Genomic DNA, 25,462 nt, shown 5'->3' on the forward strand with positions numbered 1-25,462 from the left:
AGGTGGAAAGTGGAATGGTGGTTACTAGAGGCTGGGAAGGGAGTGAGGGGATCAGGAGAAGTTGGTTGATTAGTACAAAAATATTGTTAGAAGAAGTAAGGTATAATGTTTGATAGTATAATAGAAAAATTGTAGTTAACACTAATTTTTTATATATTTCAAAAGAGTTAGAAAAATAATGTTTCGAACACAAAGAAAAGATAAACTTTTAAGGTAATGGATATACCATTTACCCTGATTTGATCATTATATGTTGTATACATGTATCAGAAAATGACACGCATCCTCAAAATATGTACAACTATGATATATCAATAAAAATACATAAAAATAAAGAAAACTCCATATTAGTCCTTATATTTAAACTACTCCACCTAAAGGACAACTTGAAAAGAAAAAGTGTAGTGGTTTCAGAATACTAAGCAGTCAATGATTTCAGGAACTACGGGAGGCAGCTTTTTATCAGATAAGACTAAGGGAATGTTGCTGGTAGACCTATTAAGGCACTTCAGCCCTGTACCCAGTGTCCCTCTGTATTTGTCTGTGGTTATTATTCAACAGCAGGTTATACTACAGCACTGTTTACAATAGCAAAGACCTAGAACCAACCCAAATGCCCATCAATGATAGCCTGGACAGGGAAAATGTGGCACATATACACCACGGAATACTATGCAGCCATAAAAAATGATGAGTGTGTGTCCTTTGTAGGGACATGGCTGAACCTGGACACCATCATTCTCAGCAAACTGACACAAGAACAGAAAATCAAACACCACATGTTCTCACTCATAGGTGGGTGTTGAACAATGGGAACACATGGACACAGGGAGGGAAGCATCACACACTGGGGTCTTTTGGGGGAAATAGGGGAGGGACAGAGAGGGGTGGGGAGTTGAGGAGAGATACCATGGGGAGAAATGCCAGATATAGGTGATGGGGAGGAAGGCAGCAAATCACACTGCCATGTGTGTACCTATGCAACAATCTTGCATGTTCTTTACATGTACCCCAAAGCCTAAAATGCAATAAAAAACTTGTTACAAGTTATTAAATAAACTAAAATTTTCAGTTGATGTGAAAGTTATAAACCACACTGAGTTTTTTGCTATGTTCTTTATCCTTAAATAGAGTTTAATTCCCCACTTACTAGTGTTTGTTCTGTATGGTGAACAAATCTACAATAATGTAAGAGTATTTGCTATCTGGTTTATTTATAATATAAAGTTAAAAATATCATTTTATTTTATATACATTTCTATTATTTTTACTAAGTATTTATAAACTGTTTTTATTTATTTATTATTTATTTATTTATTTATTTTTGAGACAGAGTCTCGCTCTGTCGCCCAGGCTGGAGCACAGTGATGCAATCTTGGCTCACTGCAACCTCTGCCTTCTGGGTTCAAGTGATTCTCCTCCCTCAGCCTCCCAAGCAGCTGGGACTACAGGTGTGTGCCAGTATGCCTGGCTAATTTTTGTATTTTTAGTAGAGATGAGGTTTCACCATGTTGGCCAGGCTGGTCTCGAATTCCTGACCTCAAGTGATCCATCTATCTCAGCCTCCCAAAGTGCTGGGATTACAGGTGTGAGCCACCATGCCCAACCTATAAACTTTCAAATAAGTTATGCCTGTCCATTTGGCATTTTTCAGGTGCTCATGCAAAAAATATATCAAATCCAGCAGGTAGATGATTTCAGTGACCTTTCTATTATTTCAAGAATATTGTTATTTATTATAAAAATACTGTTTTCATAATCAAACTTTCATTTTAACATTAAACATAATTCATTTAAACATTTTTAATACCTGCACTACACTTTAGACCACTTAAAAATAATAAATGTTCTATATTTTCTGTTTGTCATTTTTCTCCTCAACCTTAGATTTTGTTTATTTTCCCTAGGTGCTTCATAGTTTTCGATGCTAATGTAAATGGTATCTAAAATTTTTTTTGTAGCTTCTTTTTCTTTTTTCTTTTGAGACAGAGTCTCGCTCTGTGGGCGAGGCTGGAGTTCAGTGGCACAATCTCAATTCACTGCAACCTCTGCCTCCTGGGTTCAAGTGATCCTCCTGCCTCAGCCTCCTGAATAGCTGAGACTACAGGCATGTGCCACCATGCCCAGCTAATTTTTTTTTGTGTGTGTATTTTATTTTTTTGAGACGGAGTTTCGCTCGTTACCCAGGCCGGAGTGCAATGGCGCGATCTCGGCTCACCGCAACCTCCGCCTCCTGGGTTCAGGCAATTCTCCTGCCTCAGCCTCCCGAGTAGCTGGGATTACAGGCACGCGCCACCATGCCCAGCTAATTTTTTGTGTTAGTAGAGATGGGGTTTCACCATGTTGACCAGGATGGTCTCGATCTCTTGACCTTGTGATCCACCCGCCTCGGCCTCCGAAAGTGCTGGGATTACAGGCTGTGTGTGTATTTTTAGTAGGGACGGGGTTTCACCATGTTAGCCAGGATGGTCTTGATCTCCCAACCTCATGATTCACTTGCCTTGGCCTCCCAAAGTGCTGGGATTACAGGCGTGAGCCATCGCACCTGTAGCTTCTTTTCATTGCTGCGTTGAAATGCAATAGATTTTTGCATGATATATCTGCTAAATACCAGTTCAAATAATTTGTAGATTAATATAAATTATTTCTATATAAAACATGTCATCTATGATAATTACAGATTTGTTTTTTCTACCCACATGGTTTAATTTTTATTCTTGTCTTGCTATGACTTCAGAACAATGTTGTATTGATGGTAAGAGACAACTTGGCCTCCTTCCTGACCTCAGGGGAAATATGTTCAATATTTTCCTGCAAAGTATGATGTGTGCTGTAAAATTTTTACCTTATAATTGTTTAACCTATTGACATTCTGAGTAGGAAGGATCTGCAGGGTCCCAGAACTAGAAGAGGAGACTAGGAGTATGCCTGCTACCCAGCATCAAGTGGTAATGGGCACTTTCATGAGGTCAGGAAGGACAAAAAAGTGTGATGTTAGAGTAAATGGGTCAGTGGGGGTACTGAAAAGTGTTAGAAGGAAAAGCAGGCAGTGAGAGACAGGGGCAGGGACTGCTGGGTCACTCTCACCAATCCCAGGATGGTTTTTGCAGGAAACTTCGATGCCTGGGCAGGAGTTCCTACACCTGTGCAGAGGATACAGCAATAGGGTGATTAGCACAAGGGGCCACTTCTGATTTCTGTCCACATTAGATTCTCAATCTGTCCTGTTTATCTTCAATTATACCAAATGTGAAATAATCATTGAACTTTCTTTGGGGTCACCAGGCTGGCTTTCCTGTCAGATAGTAGGAGGTAGATAACCACATGCCCCAAACTGTAAACAACTGAGCACACTTCTCTATGGGCAAAAGGGCTTCAGAGATCCAATAACCATCCTAACCATTGGGAGAAAGGAGACTAGTACATGCATTTTCTTAAGACTTATTTTTAGAGTTTTAGAATATGTTTTTGTTTTGATTTTCTTTGTAAGATGTTAAGACATTTTAGACCAGGCTAAAATCCCTCTGACACATCCTCCCTGGTCCCTTTCCCCTCACTCTACTCCTCAGAGCAAACCACAAAACCATAATTATTAGTTTGTTGTATCTCCTTTCAGATGTTTCAGCAAACTTGTATTCATAAATATGACTACAGAAAATATATAGTGTTCTTGTGTGTGTGTTTAATACTATCACATTAAAGTTACATTTCACCTGTTTACCTTTCAGAGGATCAGTTTCCTCAAAAGGTATCTTTAGAGAAATTGTTGCAAGAACCATAGTGAAAGACCTTTCTCTGGAAATGTTTGTCAGGGATGATAATGAACATGGAGGTGGAAGATGCTAATGCCACTGAAACTCAAGACTAAGAAAATTGAAAAAGGCTTAATTTACAGTGGGAACTTCATGGTAGAGAAAAGAAAAACAGCTGCCCTGAATTTCCTCCATCCTTGCCCAATTCCCACAGGACACCCACACATCCTAGCAACAAGGATTGCAAGTGAGGGCTCTGGTTGGCATCAAAATGGCTATTGTTTCCTCTCCTTAAGATAAAAATCTGAATGAAGAGGCTAAATGAGTTTCCTTTAGCATGAAAAGGCTCTTGTTCCATTGCGATAGGACTGCTGCAAAGATGAGGGATGAATATGAGGTATGTGTTTTAAGGACTCTGCTTCCAATTATTCTCATTCCATTATTGTTGAGAAGCAGTGTCTGTATTAGAAGGATCAGGGACTGAATACTCTTCAGAAATTCATTATATTCAGCAGCCACTTTTTAACCTTTGCCTGTGAGTGATTTTTGTAATGCACTCATAGTGGCCGATTTTTAAATTCTAAAGGTGAATAAAATGGCATTGTCAAAGCGGTAATGTCTATGGTGATGAGAACACTAGTGCCTGGAAATTGAGTTCTTCAAGGGAGGGATATCATGGGAAGAGTTAGAAAGAATTGTGTCTTGATTTCCAATATATTAATTTATTCAAAGAGCTTCATCTACTTATATATAGGAATCACAGAATATTAGACTCAAAAAGACATTAGAAATAATCTGGCTATTGAAATAAATTTTATGGAGATAATGAGAAAGGCAGACAGACTACATGAACAGTCCAAGGTCACACAGCTGGTTTGTGGAAAGGACAAGAAAAATCCAGGGCTCCTGAATTGAGGTGGGTGCAATGGGTGCCCACTGCAGTGTGCTGCCTCCTTAATTTGGCCATGTATCGATCCATGTATTGATTCAAAGAATTCCCATAAAATGAAGCTTTTGAGAGATGGTGTGGGGTAGAGGAAGGGACATTAGTTATAGTATTAGACACCTGAATTTGAGTTGTAAATCTGTCACCTGTGACTGTAAGTAAATTCCTTTACTGACCAACCTTGGTTTGCCTACCTGAAATCTTACCTTGCAGGGGTCTTGGGAGACCTAAATAAAAATACTCCAGGAAAGTGCCAACACAGAGCCCAGCACATTGAAGGTCTTTGAAAAGCGATAGTTCCCATTCTCTTTGTTTAAAAAGATGTCAGAAGGGAAGAAATAATGGAATATAAAAAAGCAAATGAAACCTAGAAATAGTCATGTGCAGTGTAATGACAATTTGTTCAATGACAGGACTGCATATAGGATGGTGGTCCCATAAAATTATAATACTGGAAGGGATCCAAGATGGCTGAATAGGAACAGCTCTGGAGTGCAGTTCCCAGTGAGAACAATGCAGAGGGTAAGTGAATACCACATTTCCAAATAAGTTATTGCTGCCCACAGACCAAGAGGTTCCTGGGCTGAAAAGCACCATGAGTTTCCAGCATGGCTGTTTCAGCTGGCACAGTGGGTCTCTGCACAAAAACTCACACAAATCTGGGTGGCCATTTCAACAGGCACCTGGAATGCCTGGGAGACAGAGCCACCCATTCAACTGAAAAAAAGGGGGCTGAAACAGGGAGCCAGGTAATCTGGCTTAGTGGGTCCCACCACCACAAAGACCAGTAATCTGAAACTCTCTGAATTAAGAGTTTCACAGCAAGCGCAGCTGGACACCAGATGGTCCAGCTCTGTTGAGGGAAAGGTGTCTGCCATTACCGAGGCAGTCCACCACTACAGGGGCAGTCCACCATTACTGAGGCAATTCACCATTACTGAGGCAATCCACCATTACAGAGGCAGTCCACCATTACTGAGGCAGACCATGATTACCGAGGCAGTTCTAACTATACCTCTATAAGCAAAACCACCAGGAAGTTCACACAGCAGCTGGGCAGAGCCCACAGGAGCTCAGCAATGCCTCTGCTGGCTTCATGCCAGGGATGCAAGGCTGGTTCAACATATGCAAGTCTATAAACATAATCCACCACATAAACAGAATCAAAGACAAAAACCACGATTATCTCAACAGATGCAGAGAAGGCCTTTGACAAAATTCAACAGCCCTTTATGTTAAGAACTCTAATATTAAACTAGATATCGATGGAATGTATCTCAAAATAATAAAAGCTATTTATGACAAACCCACAGCCAATATCATACTGAATGGGCAAAAACTGGAAGCATTCCCTTTGAAATCTGGCACTAGACAAGGATGCCCTCTCTCACCACTCCTATTCCATACAGTATTGGAAGTTCTTGCCAGAGCAATCAGGCAAGAAAAAGAAATAAAGGGTATTCAGTTAGGAAAGGAGGAAGTCAAATTGTCTCTATTTGCAGGTGACATGATTGTATATTTAGAATACCCCATGGTCTCAGCCCAAAATTTCCTGAAACTGACAAGCAACTTCAGCAGTCTCAGGATACAAAATCAATGTGCAGAAATCACAAGCATTCCTATACACCAATAACAGACTTAAAGAGAGCCAAATCAAGAATGAACTGCCATTCACAATTGCTACAAAGAGAATAAAATACCTAGGAATACAATTAAACAAGGATGTAAAGGACCTCTTCAAGGAGAACTACAAACCACTGCTCAACGAAATAAGAGAGGACACAAACAGATGGAGAAACATTCCATGTTCATGGTTAGGAAGAATCAATATTGTGAAAATGGCCATACTGCCCAAAGTAATTTACAGATTCAACACTATCCCCATCAAACTACCAATGACCTTCTTCGCAGAACTGGAAAAAAACACCTGAAACTACTTCATGTGCAACCAAAAGAGAGCCCACATAGCCAAGACAATTCTAAGCAAAAAGAACAAAGCTGGAGGCATCAAGCTACCTGACATCAAACTATAATACAAGTCTACAATAATCAAAACAGCATGGTACTGGTATCAAACAGAGATATAGACTAATGGAACAGAAGAGAGGCCTCAGAGGCAACACCACACATCTACAACCATCTGATCTTTGACCAAACTGACAAAAACAAACAATGGGGAAAGGATTCTCTGTTTAATAAATGGTGTTGGGAAAACTGGTTAGCCATGTGCAAAAAGCAGAAACTGGACCCCTTCCTGACACCTTACACTAAAATTAACTCCAGATGGATTCAAGATGTAAACATAAGGCCTAACACCATAAAAACCCTAGAAGAAAACCTAGGTAAAAATATTCAGCCCTAGGCAAGGACTTCATGACTAAAACACCAAAAGCATTGGCAACAAAAGCCAAAGTAGACAAATGGGATCAAATTAAACTCCACAGCTTCTGCACAGCAAAAGAAACAATCATTAGAGTGAACCAGCAACCAAAAAAACAGGGAAAAATTTTTGCAATCTACCCATCTGACAAAGGGCCAATATCCAGAATCTACAAAGAACTAAAACAGATTTACAAGGAAAAAACAAACAAACCCATTCAAAAGTGGGTGAAGGACCTGAACAGATGCTTTTCAAAAGAAGACATTTATGAGGCCAACAAACATATGGTAAAATGCTCATCATCACTGGTCATTAGAGAAATGCAAATCAAAACCACATTGAGATACCATCTCATGCCAGTTAGAATGGCGATCATTAAAAACTCTGGAGACAACAGATGCTGGAGAGGATGTGGAGAAATAGGAACAGTTTTACACTGTTGGTGGGAGTGTAAATTAGTTCAACCATTGTGGAGGACAGTGTGGCCATTCCTCAAGGATCTACAAATAGAAATTCCATTTGACCCAGCAATCCCATTACTGGGTATATATCCAAAGAATTATAAATCATTCTATTATAAAGACACATGCACAGGTATGTTCATTGCGGCACTGGTTACAACAGCAAAGACCTGGAACCAACCCAAATTCCCAATGATGATAGACTAGACAAGGAAAATGTGGCACATATACACCATGGAATACTATTCAGCCATAAAAAGGATGAGTTCATGCCCTTTGTAGGGACATGGATGAACCTGGAAACCATCATTCTCAGCAAATTGACACAAGAACAGAAAATCAAACACCGCATGTTCTCACTCATAGGTGGGTGTTGAACAATGCGAACACATGGACACAGGGAGGGGAGCATCACACACTGGGGTCTGTCGAGGGGAAATAGGGGAGGACAGTGGGGGGTAGGGAGGTTGGGGAGGAATGACATGGGGAGAAATGCCAAATACAGGTGAGGGGGGATGGAGGCAGCAAACCACATTGCCATGTATGTACCTATGCAACAATCCTGCATGTTTTGCATATGTACCCCAGAACCTAAGGTGCAATAAAATATATTTAAAAAATTATAATACTGTATTTTTATTGGACCTTTTCTTGAAAATGGCGAGGAGTAATAATGTAAGGCACAAACCCATTAATATGGCTACGAAACAGGCTATGGTTGTGTTCCAGTCTCCACTGGCTGTTGCTGAGACTACTGTAGAAAATGAAACCCCCCAATCTCCTTTTAGACACACAAATACTTACCGTTGTGTTACGATTGCCTACAGTATTCAGTATAGTAACATGCTGTACAAGTTTGTAGCCTAGGAGCAGCAGATCGTACCATATAGCCTAAGTATGTAGCAGGCTATGTAGGTTTGTGTTAAGTTCACCCCGTGAAGTTCATGCAATGAAAAATCACCTAATCATGTTTCTCAGAACATATCCCTATCATTAAGTGATGCACAGCTGCAATTCTTATCGGAAATATCACTGATCTTGGGATATCTGTATTTTTGTTTTTTCCTAATCTACTAATTGAAGTCACCAACAATAACTCCAGTTTTGCCTCAACTGCAAAGTGATCTTGGGAACTTTGACTTGCCAAGGAAGGCTATGTGGAGTCTAATTTTACACAATGACCCAAGGAATGGTGAAGAAACCTCTAGAACTTGTGTTTGGACACTGAATCACTTAGATCCAGGCATTCAGCTGGACAGAAAGTAAAGGTCACCTCTGATTTCTTAGGAACTGTCCTCAGTGCGCAGGAAACTCATTTGGAAAATGCAGAAAAAAGTTACTGTGTTTTTCCCGAGGGTGATTATTTGTTTTGGGTAGATAGGCATGTATTTTTTGGTGTGCTACTTGCTGGGGTCATCAAAATGCCTCCTGATGGATTCCAGCTCCTGCAGGTTCAATAAGCATGTTTAAGCCTGCCTTCTACTAGGTGTTTGTGAGTCAAGGATAAACAAGCTACATTTTCACATTTGGGAAAAATAGTCTCAATCCTTGATAGAAGGGCTGTGAGAACCAAGCTAGAAAATTAACATGAAACCAAGTAACAGAAACAAAGACATATGCCTCCATCCCTACTCCTTTGAACCTGATAGAAATGTTAAGAAAATGTAAATATGCTTTCATTTAGAGAAGGGGACCATCAGTTGCCTAAACTAGCAGCAGTGCGGTGGGACCAGATGCTAGAAAGGACCCACAGCACTGACTCTGAACCCTCTCCTGAAGAAAGTGGCAGAAACTCAAGAGATTCCAGGAGGGAGAGAGGGCTCAGGCCATGAGCTACTGGGAGAATGTGTTTCTCAGATTACAGTCTGGAAGGAACATGTCAGGTGAAGGTAGCAGCAGCGGCCTTTTTACTGATTTCAAGACTTTATCTGCAAATGAATGTGGCAGGACCCAAAAGGAAGCTTGAGAATTCCCGGGGGCGGGTGGGGGCTTGACCAGGAGACTGGGGAGGGAGGGGTTGCCGCATATATTCCCTGGCAGATGAACAGCAGATGGCAGCAACAAGGGACTTTGGCAGATTCTGGGTTTCTCTCTCTCAGCATTGAACAGAGGCACAGCCATGAATGGAGTTTACAGAAAGCCCACGATGAATGTTACATAGAACTGGGATGCTGCCCCACCACAGCGTGAGGTGGAAAGGGGCCACAGGCAGGTACAGTTGCACTGGGAAGAGTCTGGCCCTACTGACTCTGGCACGTTCCTATAAGCATCGGTGCATATCCAGAAGAGGCACAGGAGTTGCTGGGGTGAGGGTGATGAGTGGGGTGGGGGTAGAGGGTACTCATGACAATCCCTCTGGGGAAGCATTCCTCTGGTTTCAGGAGAATGTTCAAAAGTATTCTCTAGTTTTCTAGCAATAGCTGTGGGGCTTTTGAGTTGATTCTTCATACACTTGCATCGAGTATTCCATGCCTTCTATCCTGAGGTCTAGATGGTGTCCCAGGCTTGGAATCTGGCAAACATGGATGAGAAAACCACAGGGGACATGAAGACAGAGTGGAGAGAATGAGCAGACATTGACCATAATGTTAATGACAATGAAACAGAGAAGAAAACTTGGCCAGAATCTGCTTTTACATGGCGGAAATAGTAACTGATAGAAATTGGTACCAAGACTCCTGGGAAGTCTGCCAGGGAGAAAAGCTATATTTGTGCAGTGAAGAAAGGTACCTGCCCTCAGAGCAAAAATGAAATAGTTTAACATGGACACACATGAGCCAGCTAGGAGGAGTGGAAATTCCCAGGCACCTTCCTCGAAGGGTTTAAATGCCTCATGCCTGGGGGCATGCTCCCTTTATTTGATTGGAGCAGTCCCGTCAGCTTCAGCTCCTTTAAGCAAATGGGTTCTTCAGAGGTCTTTTCTTTACCTCTTATGCAGGCTTTTCTTTCCTATGCTGTGGGCTGGCCAACCTTTCCCTCAATCAGATCCTACCTGTGATCTAGTGAAACTAATGGACATTTCTGGTTTGTGGTTTAAGGCTGTAGGAGGATATGTTTACCTTTAAACATTTAAATAGGTTTTGCCTCCCTTATACTTTTCTCTGTTCTAGGTAGGGAGAAATTGTCAAATATATAGGCACATATTAGGAGAAAAAGCCCACTGTACACTTACATTTGTAAAGCACCAATTATAAAAAACAAAAAACTACCTTTGCAGAGAGCAACCTCTTGGGGAAAAACAATAATGATATTTTGCTAATTCTAGTTTTTTCTAATTGTTTTGGTCACTCTGTACTTCTTGTTCGGTAGCTTTGCTATGGTTTTTCATTTGCTTTTTTGACTTTCCACCTCTTAAGTTGCCATGTTGTTTTTCTGTTCCTTGTTCTGTCTGAACTATTGTTCCTTTCATGTATAATTACAGTGTAAGCCAGAAATCCAGATGACGTTAAGCTGGAAAGCCCCTGTTAATCTGCATTTGTACCACAAAAAGTAATGAGCACATTTGTATGACAAATGAAAATGTGTTATCTTGCAGGAATAGTGAATACAAAGGTTAGGCAATGTGAAGATTCAATGACATTTTCCCAAGTTCAAGGATTGCATTTGGGAACTATATTTCCCCTGGGTTAGAGGTGGGTGTTAATATAGAAGGAGAACTGGAAGCTGATAAAGGAATTACTAACACTGCCGTTTGTTTTACAAATTTCAATTAAAGGATTTAATATGATGGTTAAACTGTAAATTGCATTTAGTAAAGGTACAAGATGGGCATTTCCTTTAGTTTAATATTCCTGCCTAATGCCAGGAAGCATTAATCCCTGAGGCATTGGGTGGTCTCAAACTCAAACTAAATCCTGGTATTTATGATTCCTGGTTAAACAATACTGTGCATCAGATAGCAGAGTCAAATAATTTTTTTTCTTTAGAGCCTAGAATTTAATATGATCCCATTGCACTTAAAACATTTTACAGATGTAGAATGAATCAAGTGTTTAGATAAACCACTGCAGTTTATCTTTCATTTGCTTGAAAATTACAAATGAAGTATGATTTGATTTTGTTGGGTTTCCAAGCCAATATAAAGGAACCTTTAAGGAAAAAGATCATCAAGTCACGAATGTATACTTAATGTTATCAGATTGTAAAAGCTTAAAAAAATCAGTTTTGGAGAAATTGTAGGGAGAGTTCCTTGACATTTCCAATCAGGTGAAAAGGACTCATCTTGTTCAATCATTAAGCTTAACATACTTTCTCTATTGCTTTGTATTTTTCATTTACACTCTGTTAAAGGGCTAACTACAAGTTGATTTGTGTGCGTATATATGTATAGGTATGTTATTTATATATAAATGTACATAATAAAGGCTTTTGAATCAAGTGTTCCATGCCTTCTCTTATTTGAGGTCCAGATAGTGTTCTAGTGATAGATATCTAACTAATATGGAAAATAATTCTATAGAGAAGAAATGAATGCAGAGTGGAGATGATGCGGACATTAACTATAATATTAATGACCATAAAATAGAAAATGAAACGATCAGAATCTGGAAGAGCTTTAGCTAAGAGGCACAGAATCGGCTTCTACATGGAGTTTGTGAAGCTATGAAAATTTGTTAGTGGTTTATTCAGCATAAGTGGTAGCAGGCAACAACCCGGTAAGAAAACTTCTCTACCTAGAATTCTTCTACAGATGCCGCTGCTCTTAGGATCAAGTTCTTTATAGCCATTTTTTTGGCCTTGGAAGTTTGGCTACTTTTATGCCCTGGTCCCTTGCTCTCCCTGCTCTAGACACATTGATCTAATTTCTTTCAAGTATCTATTTTCTTCCTGCTCACAGAACTCTGCACAAAACTTGCTGCCTCAACCACCCAATTCCTTGAGCTCACTTGCTCTTGCTCGGTTTCCCGTTCTGCAGGGAAGCCTTCCCTTTCCCAAGGACTAAGTTAGGGATTCTTGTTATATGCTCTCATAACACCCTCTGCCACTAATATTGTAGTCAGTCATTTCTCAGTTATTTCTTTAATGTTTGTCTTCCTTTTTACACTGGTATTTTTATGAGAGTAGGGACCATTATCTGTCTTGCTTTTAAGCATGTTGCATGGCACATAAGAAAAAAAGTTAATTGCATGAATAAATGAACAAGGAAGAAACTTGGTGTCATGGATTTGTGTGCCCCTACAAAAGATATGTTGAAGTCTTAATCCCCAGTACCTGTGAATGTAACCTTGCTTGGGAATAGGGTCTTTATAGATATAATCAAGTTAAAGTGAGGCCATTAGCATAGGCCCTAATCCAATATGATTGGTGTCCTTATGGGAGGAAAATGTCACAGGAAGACAGAGACACATGCAAGAAACTGCATAGGATGACAGAGGCAGAGGCTGGGGTGACACTTCTATAAGCCAAGAACACCATGGATTGATGGCCTCCACCAGAATCTAGGAAATGGAAAGGAAGGATTCTAGTGAGTCTTAGAAGGGGCATGGCCTTGCTCACATCTTGATTTCAGCCCTCTAGCCTTCAGAGCTGTGAGAGAGTAAGTGATTGTTGTTTAAAGCTACCCAGTTCAAAATATTCTTCTAGGTCAGCCCTAGAAAATGAATACCTCTGTTCATTGGAGCTGCTGCTGAAGATTACAATACAACAAGCAGCAGTGGCACTGACTTCTAGGTTGAAGGGCTGTGGTGCTCAAGGTCATATTTATTCTTGGCAGAGCCTGAGAAGGGACACTCATGAAGAAAGCTGACAGTACTTAATGGCAGTTACATACACCAACATCATGTAAACACTCTACTTGCATTATTTTATTTATCTCTGGGGATATCTCATGAGTTAGATTCTATTATCCTTATTTTATAGATGGAGGAACTGGAAATCAGTGAGGTTAAGAAATTGTAAGGCCTTTATCTGAACACAGGCAAGGATAGATAGCAGGAAAAGACATACCAGAAAGTGCCAGTTTGTGTACAGTTACTCAGTTCCCAAAAATATTAAAAGTTCATATGGGTCAAACTGTTTCACAGGCTGCTGCTGTGTACTGACATCAGCCTATCTCAAAGCTGTTATTGACATATAGGTATATACTTTCTATTTTTAAGTTTGTTTTTGACAATACTCTCAATACAGCTTATGTATTTCATAACACCCTAGGCAATGCTGTGTGATGTTGTCATCATATGCAAAATTTTTATTTTCTAGCCACCTCATTAAAACTCAGAAGTACTTATGACATTCTGGTGCTGACTCCTTCTTCTATTATAGGTTCTTTTTCTTCTGCTTCCAAAGTAGGTCAACTAGTAGCCCAGGCTCAGAGAAGGAAAATGCAGAGGCATCAGAAGCTGGAAAGAATCTTGTTGGGAAAAGATATCATTCATTCTCTCTCCAAGAGAGAATTGCATCTCTCAAAGATGAAATCTATTCTTGGAGTTCTCAAGAGAGATTCCATTGAGTCTCTGTGTGTAGAGAGGTGAGATATTGGAAACAGAGCAAGGCAGTCTGTTAGCAAGTCCCAGCTTCAAACCTGAGTCTCCTACAATCACCCCAAGTGGCTAACCCTCTATTTTCCTCACCTGTGAAATGCAACCGAGAGGTGCTTACTTGCTGTCAGGACTTTTGTGAGACAAAAGTTGAGAGTATGTAGAGGAAGGCATCAGGGCAGTTTCACTAAAAAAGCTCTATCAGGAGAGAGTGTCTTTTCTTCATTTTAGAAACATTTTTATTATTGAGTCCCACGCATCTTCACCCTCTGCTTTTCTGGCTTTAAAACAAATTTTATGCCCTCCATCATCTCTATCACTCTTTTGGATCTTTTTCAGTTTTCAACTGCTGTATAGCAGGCAGAAATTCAGAGTGCACAGAACATCGATACCCTCTGCTGTGCACACCAGATAAGGCGCACATGTACACTTTGAGAGAAATGCTGTTTAGAGGAACTTTATATGCTCATTATTTGACAGTGGTTTACTAGATCTGTAGGTTAATTTTGGTAGTTTGGGCATGTCAATAATTTCCACAGCTCATTTTTCCTTCTCTGGATCTACTTCTCAGACTTCTCTTTTCCTTTAACTTGATTTTGGAAATTTCTTTTTTCTTGTTACAATAATCTCAAATATGAATGGTATTTGAATCTCAAACATAGACAATCCTCTAAAAATACTGTTATGTTTGCCTTTTAGAGAAGTGTTCATCATACAAATCACAGGTCCAAATAATATTACCATTGATCCCAAGGAGTGACTTCTGAAAGCTCTTTCCAAAATTGTATAAGAATGTCAACATATAAGTACTAAAGGTTAACAGTAATAATAATAATAATGATAATAAGATTAGAGACAATTCATTTAGGCTACATTATGCGCCAGGCACTGTGTTCTCTCTGTGTTACCATGGCCATCCTCAAAGAATTTTACTGTCCTTACTCTGCAGAGTAGAAGACTGAGGTTTTCACAAACTTGGTAAATTTCAGAAAAACAATGGAAGGAATTTAGGTTCAGGCACTCAAAAGTTCATGCTGTATCCTCTGCTCTCAACTGCCTCCTAAGGATGTTATAGTTCATTAAGGATCCAACAGTCCTTTTTTTGCAGCCTGCATGCATACAGGATCAGGGCATCAGAACACAGTGGAATCTTCTTCCCAGTATCTGTGAGAATCTGCTTCTTTGCCCTTTATAGTCACTGATACATCCATCTGTTGACAACAAATTTTTTAATCACCTCTGGCAATGTGATTCTGAGTCCTTAAGTATTTTGTCCCTGCTGCTGATGGGGAATGCATATCGTTAAAGCATCTGCTCACCCCCTTCCTCCAGGTAAACTCCAAGGAAGAGAATTCACTGGAGGGTTTTTAGTGACATCCACCCTTTCTGGCTGCAAAGGAATTTGCCATCTGTCAGTGGTCATGGAGTATCCTTCGCTGACCTCTTGCATTTAATTTCCTGGACTGAATGTTCCCATCCTTACTCATCCCATTTACTCTGGTGATTTCTGGCCTCTCCTTACATAGATGGTTAAGAAATTCTAATTCCTCCAGGAGGAACTAAGGCTATGTTTTTCAGCAAGGCAAATAATATATCCTACAATAATATGACTTCAGTTTTCTAAAGGGCTGTTATATTATTTGTGCTTATTGTACTATTTTCTTTGAATTTACTTATCATAATAGGGTATTAAGTCATCTGAATTCTAGTCTTCAAAAGCGTAGGTAAGAAATCTCTCTCTGGTCATTCCCTTCACTGCTCTGGAAACTCAGCATTTTTTGTATGAATAGATAAATTAGAAAGATGTAATTGTACCTTCACATAAGGGGTTCGTTTTTTATAATGGTTGACTTTCACTTTGAAGAATAGAATTTAGATGAATATGCCTTATTATCCGCTCTGCAAATGGATGCTTTCCCTCTTCTTAGAAAAGCTACCAAGATGATACTTGCTCAGTTGCATGTGCATTTCTCATTTTAGAGAAATTTTAGCATTTTAGCACAGATTTGGTTAATAGAGCCCTATACGTTTAAAGTACAAAATCCAAAAAGAGTCAATATACAAAATCTCAGATTTTATGACACGCACTAAAAGTTGCATTAATAATAAAAATCAGCACAATTAACACATGTGCAAAAACATGGCACTTGATGAATCTCTGCCTTTATTTTCTCCAGGATATTTCAGCCTGGCGACACTTTCATTGTTTAGTAGGCTAAGAAAGTCAGTCTAACCCTGTTTCCTACTCCAGCTTAGGATCTGTTGCTCTCCTCTTCATTTCAATTTTATGGATTTCCTCCTCTGTATGATTTTAAGTATTCAGATGGATATCAGATCTCTTTCTCACACCTGGCTTCCCGAGCAAGCAATGAGTTTTTTATTTTTTCACTGGTCATGAGCAATCTTTCCTGACCTGCTTTTTGTAATACACAACACTTTTTCCCTCCCTGGATTCAATGGTTTCATTAAGGGTCTCAGAATTGGTAGCTCTTGAATGTCATTTACCCAAGTACCATTAAGGTTTCGGTGGAGATGGAACTGAAATAGAAAAACACAGTCCCATATTTCTATTCATCCTCAGCCAACCTTATCACGTTGCCCTTTCAAGGATGACTTTGTAATTAATATGGGCACTAGAGAGGCTAGCAGTATCACTGGCTGCCCAAGCAAGTCACCTTAATGTTTTTATACTATTAATAAGACATAAATGTGGCCAAGAGCAGCATTTTCAAATTGCGTTAATGCAACACAGTTTCTGAATATGATATGAATCTTACCTAATTAGTCACTTTTAAAATGCCCTCCAACCTATTTTTAAGAGGAATTTGATGCACTGAAAAGAGAATCAGGAGCCAGAGACCTCAAATTACTTACTTTCCCAAGATGCTTCAGATACTCATATTTGGGAAATTTGATTGAGTATAAAAGTTTTCAAGTATTTTTATCCCAGTAGAACAGTGCCTCAGACCCTTCTATCATCATTCCCTTCCATCCATTAGCTAGAAAAACAACACACATCGCCTGGAGTTTTTCTCCAACTTAAGGTACTCAGAATTCCAGACACTTTTCTGATAGTATAGCATATGAAAAAGACTGAAAAAGAGCCAGGGATGGTGTCAATTATGAAGGAAGTTAGCCAGAGGCTAGAGTTTCTAATGGCTCATAGTGACCCCTAAGCTCATTGGCCAAAAATACCATACACCTCTTAGCCATTTTGCCTTCCGCCCTCCTGTCTCTGATCTCCTTATGTCTTCTGGTAGTCTGGTTCTTCCTTTCTCTATGCTTGTTTTATTTCTCATGGGCCTCAGACATTGAGAGATGAGGTAATCATTCCTCAGTTCATAATTCATTAGCATTAATTATTTCATCTTGTTATCCTTTATTGCCTATAATTTTATATTCATTTCTCTTCCTTTTATAGGCACCTACTACAGAGCATTTAATGCCCATACTTAGATAGGTACCAGTGAAAAACAAAGTTTTATTTGGCAAACATGTCTTTTAAATTTATATAAATTGTATTACAGAATTTATTTTGTTTCATTTATTTGTTCAACCCTACTTTTAAAAAGATTTAATAACATTATTGTTTGTACACCTCTAGCTTCTTCTGACCGCTCTATTTGTCATCTATCAAAAGTCTATGCTACATTTTAGTTATTCATTATTTTAGTGGTGGCCTCTAAGTTGCTTCCAACTTTAGTATCATAAGCAATATTGTAATGAATATCATCATACATGTTTTCTTATGTTCCTATGTGAGTTTCCCTACCAATGAGTAAAATGGCTAAGGTTGTAGGGTATGAATACTTTTACTTTTGCCAAGTGCTGCCATTTTTCCCTCAAAAATGTCTTCTTTAAGAGATGCCTGCACTCCCATGTGTAATGCAGCACTACTCACAACAGCCAATAAACGGAATCAACCTAAGTGTTCATCAACAGATGAATGGATATATACACAAAGGCATACTATTCAGCCATAAAAAATGAATTCCTGTCATTCATAGCAAACTGGGTGAGTCTAGTGGACATTTTGTTAAATAAGTCAGGCACAGAAAAATAAATACTGCATATTCTTACTCATACATGGGTGCTATAAAAGTTGAGAGCATAGAAGTAGACAGAATTGTGGTTATTAGAGGCTGGGTAGGGTAGGGTAGCGTGGAGGGAAGGATATGGAGAGTTTGGTTAATGAATACAAAATCACAGCTAGATGGGAGGAAGCAGCTCTGGTGTGTTATAGCACTGCAGGATAACTATAATTAACAATAATTTATTGTATATTTTTAAATAGCTAGAAGAAAGGAATGTTCCCAACACAAAGAAATGATACATGTTTGAGGTGGATATGCTAATCGCCATGGTTTGATTATTATACATTATATATATATATATGTATTGAATACTACTCTATATCCTAAAATATATACAATTATTACATGTCAAGAAAGCACAAAAAATAAAAATCTTCTTTGGCAAAACTGCATGAAGGTCCTTATTTATCCACATTTTTGCTACTGCTTGGTATTATCTGAGTATCACCTCAAAGTCCAGAATCTCATAATCTAAGCCAGGTCCAGGTGAGTGTGAGGCTTCCTCGATACAGTTATTTAAGAACAACTCCTGAGTGCAATTCTTCTTGATCTGTGAAATTAAAGAGACAAGCTATTCATCCCCTACATACCTGACAATCAAGACATCACAGGCACAGGGCAACCTCTGAAGATATTTCTGTTCAAAGGAGGCACAAAGAGTCAAGGGGAGCAAGATGGCTGACCAGAGATGCCTGGTGTTTATTTCCCCCACAAGACAAGACCAACACAACGAATAAATAGCTAAGATTTGCCTGGAGAGTAAAAGGGAGAACACTGAGTGTAGCGGGGGCAGGAGGAGAGGAGAGACACCTGTGGCAATTAGAAACTCAGGAGGACAGCATAGGGATATCCAGTCTCTGGAGCCCTGTCTCAGTCTTGCATGCCCTGAGCCCAGTTTGGGGAGCTGCCAGGAATTCACACAGCTGCATTGCCCTAGATCAGGAAAACAAGGTATGCACTCCCAACCCATCATATATCTTCTGTGAGCTAAGCTGCTGCAGCATGGCACCATCTTGAGACCAGAGCCACCTCTGGCATGCACCTTTTTCTGGGAACCAGTAGCTACTGTACCTCTTCAGCACTGGGCTTCATCTTCATTCCATTCACCACTGTGGCTGAATGCCACAACTCTAGCTGCATGGAACCTGAGACCAGGATTCGCTCTGACTCTGGTCTTGTATAGCAGAGAAGAAAAAACCCCACTGCCTACACTTCCAGTCACTGGGATAGTCTATCAGTCCTGCACAGGGCAACCCTACTCTTGAACTAGCCAAACCACTCTGCATGCTCTCCCAGGTGGGATAGGTCCCTGAGAAACAGTCCTATGGTACTTTCACCTACCCAGAAATACTCCTTGCTGAGCAAAGTCCCTACGCCTGCAATCAGGGCCTGAGAAACACTGCTGTGAGTTGCTCCCAGAAGACATACCCTCAGGCCAATTGAGTAGCCTTGTGCCCATATCCTGAGCCTGAGAAACAGCCCTGTGAGTTGACCCTAATGGGCGTGCACCCTCTTCCTCCAACCAGTCAGAATAACAGCCCCATGGCCCCAACCCCAGTGAGCCAGACCCCAAGTTGACTGATCCACTTTGTGTACACCTATGTTTCCAACATGAGAAGCACCTTTGTGGGCCTACCTCTGACAAAGCCATGCCACCACCATCACAAACTCTCAGCCTAGGCCACTGATACACTCACAAATGTCACTAACATGGATCACAGCTGAAGAAATTACATGGAGACTATAGTACTGTGTTTACCTTGAACCAAGCCAATGCACCCCACTGAGTGAATACCGCAAGACTAGCCCATATAAATAATTATTTCCCTATGAAACCTACTTCAAAAAATGGAAAAAATAACTATTACACTAGATGTGTCATAGTTACAATAATTCTCCAGTAATAGAGCTTCATCATAAGGAGATATACCAAATGTTAGAAAAGCAATTCAAAATAATAACCTTAAGGAGGCTCAATGGTATGTAAGAGAATGTAGATAGGCAATTCAATGAAATCAGGAAAATAGTTCATAATTTAAATGAGAAATTGAACAAAGAGATAAAAGTCACAAAAAATAACTAAACAGAAATCCTAGAGCTGAAGAATTCAATTTAGGAAATAAAATATAAAATTGAGAGCTTCAACAATAGAGTAGACCAAGCAAAGATGGAATTTCTAAACTTGAAGACAGGTCTTTTGAAGTAACAGAAATAAAAAATGTATAAAAGAGAATTAAGAAAGCCTACAAGATTTATGGGACACCATTACACAAACAAATGTTCATATTAGGGGCATTCCTGGGGAAGAGGAGAAAGGAAAGCTCTAAAAAACATATTTAATAAAACAATAGCTGGTAACTTCCCAAGTTTTGTGGGTGAGATGGACATGCAGATCCAGGAATTGCAAAGAACCCCAAATAGAGTCAATCCAAACAAATATTCTCCAAGGCAGATTATAGTCTAGTTGTCAAAAGTCAAAGACAAAGACTTCTACAAACAGCAAGTGAAATGTATCAAGTCACATATAAGGAAATTCCCATTAGACTAACAGGGGATTTCTCACAGAAACTTCACAGGCCAGGAGGGACTGGAATGATATATTCAAAACATTGAAAGAAAAAAACATGGCAGCCAAGAATATTCCACCCAGGAAAGCTATCCTTCAGAAATGAAGGAGAAATAAAATAATTTACAAACAAGTAAAAACTAAGAAAATTCACTACCAAGAGATTGGCCTTATGAGAAATGCTCAAGGGAGTCTTGCATCTAAAAGGAAAAGATAACCACCATTATGAAAACATGCAAAATGACAAAATTTACCAGTAGAGCCAATACACAATGAACAAAGAGAAAGGAATTCAATATTGTCACTATAGAAAAACACCCAATTGCAAAAATAAGAAATACAAATAACAAAGGATGTATGAAAAAAAAATCCAGAAAAGAATCCAAAAAATGACAAGAGTAAGTCCTCACCTATCAATAATAGCCTTGAATTAAAAGAAAATAAATTTATTAAAAAATATAAACTGGGTGAATGCATAAAAATCCAAGACATAACTATATGCTACTTATGAGAAACTCACCTCACCTCTAAAGACATAGACTGAAAGTAAAGAAATGGTAAAATGTATTCCATGCAAATAGAAACCAAAAGTAAGCAGTAGTAGCTAAACTTATATCACACAAAATACACTTCAAGTTAAAAGGTGTAGTGATAAGAAGACTGTATTCTAATAATAAACCAATCAAGTCAGGAAAAGAATATAATAATTGTAAATATATGTGCATACAACAATAGATCATCCAGACACATCTGTCTCACCCTTTAGAGGTATTGGGGTCTATTGATCTAAAGGGAGAGATAGACCCAAATATACAGCAAATATTATTTGATCTAAAGGATAGACCCCAATACAAAAATAGCTGGGACTTCAACACCCCATTCTCAGCATTTGACAGATTGTTTACACAGAAAATCAACAAAGAAATTTCAGATTTAAACTATACCATAGATGCAGTAGAACTAAAAGACATTTACAGAACATTTCACCCAACACCTGTAGAATACAAATTCTTTTCATCAGCACATGGAACACTGAGATTCACCATATGTTAGAACAAGAAATACATTTCAAAAATTTTTTAAAAATTCAAAATCATGTCAAGTATCTTATTTAACCACAATGAAACAAAATTAGATGTAAATAACAAAAGGAACACCTGAAACTATACAAATATATGGAAGTTAAACAGCATGCTTCTGAATTACCAATGGGTAAAGGAAGAAATCAAGAATGAAATAAAACACTTCTTGAAACAAATGAAAATAGAAACATAACATGTGAAAAGCTATGGCACACAGCAAAATCAGTATTAAGAGACAAATTTGGAGCAATAAATGCCTACATTAAAATATGTATTACATCAAATGCCTACATCAAAATATAGAAATATGTTCAACCAACAACCCAATGATGCATCTCAAGAAACTAGAAAAGCAAGAACAAACCAAATTCCAAATTTGTAGAAGATCATCAGAGCAGAAATAAACAAGATTTAACTAAAAAACATGAAAGATCAACAAAACAAAAAGTTGATCATTTAAAGTGATAAGCAAAATTGACAAACTGTTAGCTAGACTGAGAAAGGAAGTGAGAAGACCCAAATAAATAGAAATAAAAAAGTATACACCACAATGGATAACACAGAAATACAAAGGATTGTTAGAGACTGCTATGAACAACTATATGCCAATAAATTCAAAAACCTAGAGGATATAGAGACATTCCTGGTTACATATAACTTATCAAGACTGAACTAAGAAGAAAGAGAAAACCTGAAAGACAATGTAAGTAATGAAATTGAATCAGTAATAAAAAGTCTTTCAAAAAAGAAAAGTCCAGGACTGGATGACTTCACCACTGAATTCTACCAAACCTTTAAATAATATCAATTATTCTCAAAGTTATCCAAGAAATGGAAATAGAAGGAACTCTTCCTAATCATTTCATGACATAAGCATAACTCTGATGCCAAAACCAGACAAAGACACAACAAAAAAAAATACAGGCAAACATTTCTGTTGAACATAGACATGAAAATATTCAACAAAATATTAGCAAACAAAGAGTAACAATACATCAAAAAGATAATAGATAGTGATCAAGTGAGATTTGTCCTGGGAATACAAGAGTATTTCAACACATGCAAATCAATAAATGTGATATATCACATCAACAGAATGAAAGACAAAAATCATATGATCACTTCAATAGGTGCAGTAAAAGCATTTGGTAAAATTCAACATCCCTTCATAGTAAAAATTCTCCATAAGTTAGGTATAGAAGAAGGGTACCTTAACACAATAAAGGCCATATATGACAAACCCACAGCTAACATCCTGTAGGAACTGGATGAAGAGAAGGGTGCTGACTTTTGCTACTTTTAGTCAACATAGTACTAGAAGTCCTAGCAGGAACAACTAAATAAGGGGAAGAAATAACAAGCATCCAAATTAGAAATAAAAAGTCAAATTGTTTCTCTTTGCAGACAATATTATCTTAAATATAGAAAATCCTAAAGACTCTACCAAAAATCTTTTAGAATTGTTGAATTTAGTAAAGTTAAAAATTAACATATAAAACAAGTAGCATTGCTATACATGAACAACAAAATAGCTAAAAAGAAACCAAGAAGATAACGCCATTTAAAATGGCTACAAAAAAAGGAAATACTCTGGTAATAAATTTAAGAAGTGAAAGTCTTCTATAGGGAAAACTACAAAACACTGACAACAAATTAAAGAGGATAAAAACAAATGGAACAACATCCCATACTCATGGCTCCAAAAATATTGTTAAAATGACCATAGTACCTAAAGCAATCTATAGATTAAACAAAATTCCTATCAAAATACCAATGACTTTCTTTACAGAATTAGAAAAGTCTTAAAATTTTTTATGGAACTAGAAAAAACTGAATAGCCAAAGCAATTCCGAGCAAAAAGCACAAAGCTGACACTCAAGACTTCAAAATATACTGCAAAGCTGTAGTAAACAAAACAGCATGGTAATGGCATTAAAAACAGATGCACAGGGCAACAGAGGAGAATAGAGAATTGGAAAATTAGTTAACATTTATAGCTGACTGAGTTTTGATAAAAGACACTGACAACACCTACTGGGGAAAGGAGAGTCTCCTCAGTAAGTCATACCGGAAAAACTGGATATTCATGTGCAGAAAAATGAGACTAGACCCCACATCTTATCCTATACAGTAATTAACTCAAAATGGATCAAAGACCTAATGGTAAGACCTGAAACTATTAGATTATTAGATGAAAATATAGGTGAAACACTTCAGAAAATTGGTCTGGGAAAATATTTTATAAATAAGACCTCAAAGCACAGTCAAGAAAAGCAAACATAAACAAATGAGATTATATCAAACTGAAAAGCTTCTGAATAGCAAAGGAAATAACCAACAGAAATGACAACCTACAGAATGGGAAAAATATTTGAAAACTATGCATCTGAGAGGGGATTAATATCCAGAATATACAAGGAACTCAAACATTTCAACTGCAAGAAACAAACAATCCCATTAAAAATAGGCAAATGATCTCAACAGACATTTCCAAAAGAATATGTATAAATGGGCAATGAATATACGAAAAAATACTCGACATCAGTAATCATCAGGGAAATGTCAATCAAAACCACAATGAGGTATCATCTTACCCCATTTAGGATGGCTATTATCAAAAAGACAAAAAAATAACAAACGCTGCTGTGGGTGCAGAGAAAGGGGGAATGTTTCTACAGTGCTAGTGGGAATGTTTCTACAGTGCTAGTGGGAATGTAAACTACTATAGCCACTTGGAGAACAGTATGGAGGTTTAAAAAAATCTACAAATAGAACTACCACATATAATCAGTAATCTCACTACCAGACACTTATTCAAAGGAAAGAAAATCATTATATCAAACATCTGTAACATCATGTTTATAGCAGCACTATTCATAACAGCCAAGATGTAGAATCAACCTAGATATCCAACAACAAATAAATGGATAAAGAAGATGTGGATTATATGCACAATGGAATATGATTAGGCTATAAAAGAATGAAATTCTGTCATTCACTGCAACATGGGTAAAACTGGAGTTCACTTTAAGTTAAATAAATCAAGCATAGAAAGACAACTATCACATAGTGTTATTCATATGTGGCAGCTAATAAAGTTGAGATCAGAGAAGAAAATACTAGAGCCTGAAAAGGGTTAGTGAAAGGCAGTGAAAGGGAGAGATTTTTCAAAGGATTCAAAATTACAACACAATAGCAAGAATAAGTTCTAGTATTCTATACCATTGTAAGATGACTACAGTTAACAATAATATATTATGTACTTTTAATTAGCTAAAAGGAAGATATTAAATGTTCCCAATGCAAAGAAATGTGTTGATGATGATATGCAACTTATCCTGATCTGATCACTATACATTATACGTATTGAAATATCCCTATGTACCTCATAAATATGTACAATAACTATATGCCAACTGAAAAAATAAAAGGAAAAAGAATCTCTTAATATTTTAAGTTTTATTTTAGCTTCAGGGGTGCATGTGCAGGTTTGTCATATAGGTAAAATTGTGACTCAGGGGTTTGGCGTACAGAATATTTTATATACCAAAACCCCTTGTTTGTTGTTTTTTAGACTCTTACTTCTCCTACCCTCCACCCTCAAGTAGACCTCAGGGTCTGTTGTTCTTTTCTTTCTGTCCATGTGTTCTCATTATTTTGCTCCCACTTATAAGTGAAAACATGTGGTATTTGGTTTTCTGTTCC

This window comes from Aotus nancymaae, unplaced genomic scaffold (assembly GCF_030222135.1).
Source record: "Aotus nancymaae isolate 86718 unplaced genomic scaffold, 86718_ANA_hifiasm-v0.15.2.pri h1tg000010l, whole genome shotgun sequence".
Lineage (NCBI taxonomy): Eukaryota > Metazoa > Chordata > Mammalia > Primates > Aotidae > Aotus > Aotus nancymaae.